Here is a 6000-nt window from a genome sequence, read left to right as displayed (position 1 = left end):
AAAACAAAAAATAAGAACGAAATCAGGAACATTACAAACTTCAAAAGACCATGTTGATAAAAACATAGTTTACACACACTCCATTCAAACAAGGCTCAGAACATCTGTCATTACATTTAACAACAAGAAAACAAGAGGTAGCTCGTAGTTTACTAATTTATAAACCTTACAAATAGATAGATAATTAGTCATAAAACAGACAAAGTGTTGTCTTTCCTCGAACAGACCCACTTCCACCAGGTTTGGCAGCTTCAGCAGCACCAACATCGACAGTAGAGGCACTATCTCAGGAAGTGGCAGGTCGAATGATCTGAGTCTTTGTAAGACCAAACCAATCAGGCTTGCAAGGCTTCAGCTCCACAACTTTGGTAGCCATCATAACTGCATAATTGTTGGAGGTTGCACCTTGCTTGAAATTTTTTCCATGCACATCATTCACAGAGAACAGGTTGTCAAACTTTACAACAACCTCATCTTTGATGTAATGGTCTGCTACCTTAAATGACCAATTGCCAAGATAGTCATGAAGTGCATAAGCAACACAGAATGATGCTGAGAACAAGTTGCGGGACACTGAGGATACAACAACATTGTCAACCAGACCGTATTCCAGGCCTAGCCGCTCCTTCGTTGAAAGGGCAATCTCTAAGACCTTTGGTGCTCGATCATACAACTACGAAAATGATAAAAAAAATAAAGAAATTATTAACTTGACAAATAGATAATGAAGAAGACAATTAAACAATCGTTTTTAAGCACACAAACAGTTAAACATATGAAAAAAGTAGTAACTAATAGTATGTAAGTTTTAAACACATAAACAATATTATTAGAGAAAGCTATTAATAGTTTGTAGTACCAAGAAAGCTATTACAAACTTGAGTGGCAAAAACGAAATAAAAAATCAACTTACAACACAAGTGTCATCATCAACTTCATCGCAATCCACCCTGGGCCTCTTGGCCTACGACAGACATATTAAGATTTAAATTATAATATGAAAACATAAGCATATTAGCACAATAATTGTAAAGCTAATTTCCAACCTTAACTAGATCCCCTTCTTTCTTTGATGACGAGAACCAAATGTGTCCATCTACAAGAATTGAGAGCCTAAAATAAATCAAATACAGAAAAATAACAACGTCTATTTGATTGATAACTGTTCCAACAAATCAGAACTACAAAAAAAACTATCAGGAACTAAAGGGATGCTTGCTCTAATTGAAGGCGTAACAACTACACAGGAAAGCAACACAAAGATAAAAAAGAAAAAAAACCATGAACAAATGGTTATTTCTGGGTTTCAGTCAGAAAAATCAAACTAGTGTACAGCAAATGAATAACCACATGAAATTTATCGCACAGAGAATCATATTAATGATATAGAAACTGAAGATTTACACCACTAGCGCATGAAACCTTTCATAAAAAATGTGTAAACAAATGACAATAAATACAAAGGAAGATGAAACCACCGCAAACCTCAATGAAGTGACGGAACAAAACAACCCAATGAATAAAAAAAGGGATCAGACCTAGTCGAAATATCCTGCAGACCAAGTGAATAATAAAAGAGTATGAGTGGAGACGCCGAGCAAAGAGATTGGGAATGGAGATGAGGAGAAGACGAGGAAAGGAGAAACAGTTGGAATTACAAGGGACTCTGAACCGTCGGTAGTGTGGTAGTGGGGTGCGTGGAGCGGTGGAGTGGTAGTGGGGGTGTGTCTGTGTGGGGGGGGGGTCCCACATTTAAGTAGGTTAACGGTAACTCTCTTCAATGACTTACTGCACCTGCCTTTGGGTGTATGACATGTGGGACAATCACCTGTTGGGCCCACCTGTCATAGACCCAAAGTCAGGTGCAGTAAGTCACTGAAGCTTAGTCCGTGTAAATGCGTGGAGAGGCAGTTTTTGTTTTGTTTGACTGTTCGTGTCAGAGCCAATGGTGTGCGCATAGACAATCCACGGATCGTGAACTATAGATCCACGTATCCGTCTGATTTAGGTCCACGGATCTTCATATGGCATAGGTCCACGGATCTGCCATAGGGAAAGACGAAACTCTCGCCATCCTTGTCTGGTACGAGGCTAAAAAACATACAAACATATATAAACAAAAGACGAATTAAACATAACTTCATTTCGATTAAGATAAAGTTCGATGAAAAACAAAATAAACGACATACATATATAAGGGCACACTATATATACCCTACAAACAAAAAAGACGAACCCTATACTAGTTTCCCGCCACGCCAGTCACCGCCTTGCCGCCTGTTCCGTTGCCATCGGCTAATCCTCGTCGCTGTTGGATGCAGGCGGCGCTTTCTCCTATGCCGGAGGCTCCTGCTCCTCATCGCTGTTGGATGCAGCCGCCTGATCCTCTGGCGGTTGATTAGCCACCTCCAGCGGCAGGGGAGCCGCCTGTTCTTGCGCTGCCGGAGGCGGTGGTCGCGGCCTCGACCCAATGGACGTGAAGTACATTCGCCGACGCCCCTCAGGCACGACGCCCGGGATGAACCAGCGATCCCAGAGATCGCTGGTGAGCGCAAACCCCGGGTCCAACCTGAGATCGAGCGGCAGGATTCTGCGCCTCCGCATGATCTCTCGCCAACGCTCGTGGCCATCTGCCAGAACCTGTGGTACAGGCACCCGGCTATCGCTGAGGTTCCACCGCTCTGGGAGCACGATGCTTGGCCATGAAACCGAGAGGTTGTTCTCCCAGAGGTACCGTGTGTGGTCCTCGTTCACTGTCCGGCGCCGGTTAGGGCTCTTCGGACCTCCGTCGCCATCGCGGGCGGCGAGGTTTCGCTTCGGCATCGTTCCAAGTTTTTTTGGCTAGGGGAGTTGGGTGAACGAGTGGAGTGGTCGACTGATTGAGTGGGGAAGAAGGTGGCGGTGGTTCCTATTTAGTAGGACCCGTCAGAACAGCAGAATCATCGCAGTTGTCGCTGCCCTGTGGGCCAGCGGGAGACGAGTCGTTCGAGCGCTGGGACCGGTCAAACTAGACTAGAAGTGATGGTGGAGTGGACACGTTGCGTCGCAACCTCCCAACGGGCAGTGGTAGACTCCTCGGTTCCTCAACCGTGAGTGGGTTTTTCCATGGCCTCATTTAATTGCTGCTACACCTATCGCGTCAAATGGCAGTGCTATTCTGAATTTAGGTGCCGCCGCTGTAGGTTTTGTAGGTGGTAATCATGGTAGGTAGACCAAGTTGGACTACCACGATGTGAAGGTTCATGATGTGAATACAAAAACAGCCCTGCAATGAGATAAGTGCCTAAAATCATTGTTATTTGGAGAAAAAGAAGTGCAGTGCCTCCCAATAAGATAAACAGCCCTGCAATGTGAATGCAGTGCCTCTCATTGTTCCTCTCGCGCATTACACAAAAAATGAAAAAAGAAATATGTTTTCTGCTCTCTCTTTTTTCGTCGCGAGGCACGGCTGTGCTTCTTCCAGAAGCACGAAATTGCTATCATGAGATGCACGGCCGTCCGGTAGAGGCATGATTTTTTCTTCACTGACTCCATGTATGTGGCACGTAACCCATCTATTGACCATACAATGTCACGTCTGACATGTCACTTGTAGAGGCACGGCCGTGATTCTAGTGGAGAGACACTCCATGTGAAAACAGTACACGAGTGGAGAGGCACTCCTATCGTTATACAAAAATGTTACCCTTCGCGAGGCACGGTTGTGCTTCTTCCAGAAGCACGGAATTGCTATCGGGAGATGCACGGCCGTCCGGTAGAGGCACGATTTTTTCTTCACTGACTCTATGTATGTGGCGCGTAACCCATCTATTGACCATACAATGTCACGTCTGACATGTCACTTGTAGAGGCACGACTGTGATTCTAGTGGAGAGGCACTCAATGTGAAAACAGTACACGAGTGGAAAATGTTTATCTCCGCGAGGCACGACTGTGCTTCTTCCAGAAGCACGGAGTTGCAATCGGGAGATGCACGGCCGTCCGGTAGAGGCAAGATTTTTTCTTCACTGACTCTATGTATGTGGCACGTAACCCATCTATTGACCATACAATGTCACATCTGACATGTCACTTGTAGAGGCACGGCCGTGATTCTAGTGGAGAGGCACTCCATGTTAAAACAGTACACGAGTGGAAAATGTTTATCTCCGCGAGGCACGGCTGTGCTTCTTCCAGAAGCACGGAATTGCTATAGGGAGATGCACGTCTGTCCGGTAGAGGCACGATTTTTTCTTCACTGACTCTATGTATGTGGCACGTAACCCATCTATTGACCATACAATGTCACGTCTGACATGTCACTTGTAGAGGCACGGCCGTGATTCTAGTGGAGAGGCACTCCATGTGAAAACAGTACACGAGTGGAGAGGCACTCCGATCGTTATGCAAAAATGTTTCCCTCGGCGAGGCACGGGTGTGCTTCTTCCAGAAGCATGGAATTGCTATCAGGAGATGCACGACCGTTCGGTAGAGGCATGATTTTTTCTTCAATGACTCTATGTATGTGGCACATAACCCATCTATTGACCATACAATGTCACGTCTGACATGTCACTTGTAGAGGCACGGTCGTGATTCTAGTGGAGAGGCACTCCATGTGAAAACAATACACTAGTGGAAAATGTTTATCTCTGCGAGGCACGGCTGTGCTTCTTCCAGAAGCACGGAATTGCTATCGGGAGATGCACGGCCGTCCGGTAGAGGCACGATTTTTTCTTCACTAACTCTATGTATATGGCACGTAACCCATCTATTGACCATATAATGTCACGTCTGACATGTCATTTGTAGAGGCACGGCCGTGATTCTAGTGGAGAGGCACTCCATGTGAAAACAGTACACGAGTGGAAAATGTTTATCTCCGCGAGGCACGGTTGTGCTTCTTCCAGAAGCACATAATTGCTATCGGGAGATGCACGGCCGTCCGGTAGAGGCACGATTTTTTCTTCACTGACTCTATGTATGTGGCACGTAACCCATCTATTGACCATACAATGTCACGTGTGACATGTCACTTGTAGAGGCACGACCGTGATTCTAGTGGAGAGGCACTCCATGTGAAAATAGTACATGAGTGGAGAGGCACTCCTATCGTTATACAAAAATGTTTCCCTCCGCGAGCCACGACTGTGCTTCTTCCAGAAGCACGAAATTGCTATCGGGAGATGCACGGTCGTTCAGTAGAGGCACGATTTTTTCTTCAATGACTCTATGTATGTGGCACGTAACCCATCTATTGACTATACAATGTCACGTCTGACATGTCACTTGTAGAGGCACGGCCGTGATTCTAGTGGAGAGGCACTCCATTTGAAAACAGTACCCTAGTGGAAAATGTTTATCTTCGCAAGGCACGGATGTGCTTCTTCCAAAAGCACGGAATTGCTATCGGGAGATGCATGGCCGTCCGGCAGAGGCACGAATTTTTCTTCACTCACTCTATGTATGTGGCACGTAACCCATCTATTGACCATACAATGTCACGTCTGACATGTCACTTTTAGAGGCACGGCCGTGATTCTAGTGGAGAGGCACTCCATGTCAAAACAGTACACGAGTGGAAAATGTTTATCTCCGCGAGGCACGGCTGTGCTTCTTCCAGAAGCACGGAATTACTATCGGGAGATGCACGGCCGTCCGGTAGAGGCACGATTTTTTCTTCACTGACTCTATGTATGTGGCACGTAACCCATCTATTGACCATACAATGTCACGTCTGGCATGTCACTTGTAGAGGCACGTCCGTGATTCTAGTGGAGAGGCACTCCATGTGAAAACAGTACACGAGTGGGAGAGGCACTCCGATCGTTATACAAAAATGTTTCCCTCCACGAGGCACGGTTGTGCTTCTTCCAGAAGCACGGAATTGCTATCGGGAGATGCACGGCCCTCCGGTAGAGGCACGATTTTTTCTTCAAAGACTCTATGTATGTGGCACGTAACCCATCTATTGACCATACAATGTCACGTCTGACATGTCACTTGTAGAGGCACGGCCGT

The sequence above is a fragment of the Hordeum vulgare genome, chromosome 7H (genome assembly GCF_904849725.1).
Source record: "Hordeum vulgare subsp. vulgare chromosome 7H, MorexV3_pseudomolecules_assembly, whole genome shotgun sequence".
In the NCBI taxonomy this organism is placed as follows: domain Eukaryota; kingdom Viridiplantae; phylum Streptophyta; class Magnoliopsida; order Poales; family Poaceae; genus Hordeum; species Hordeum vulgare.
This window is presented reverse-complemented; position numbering follows the sequence as displayed.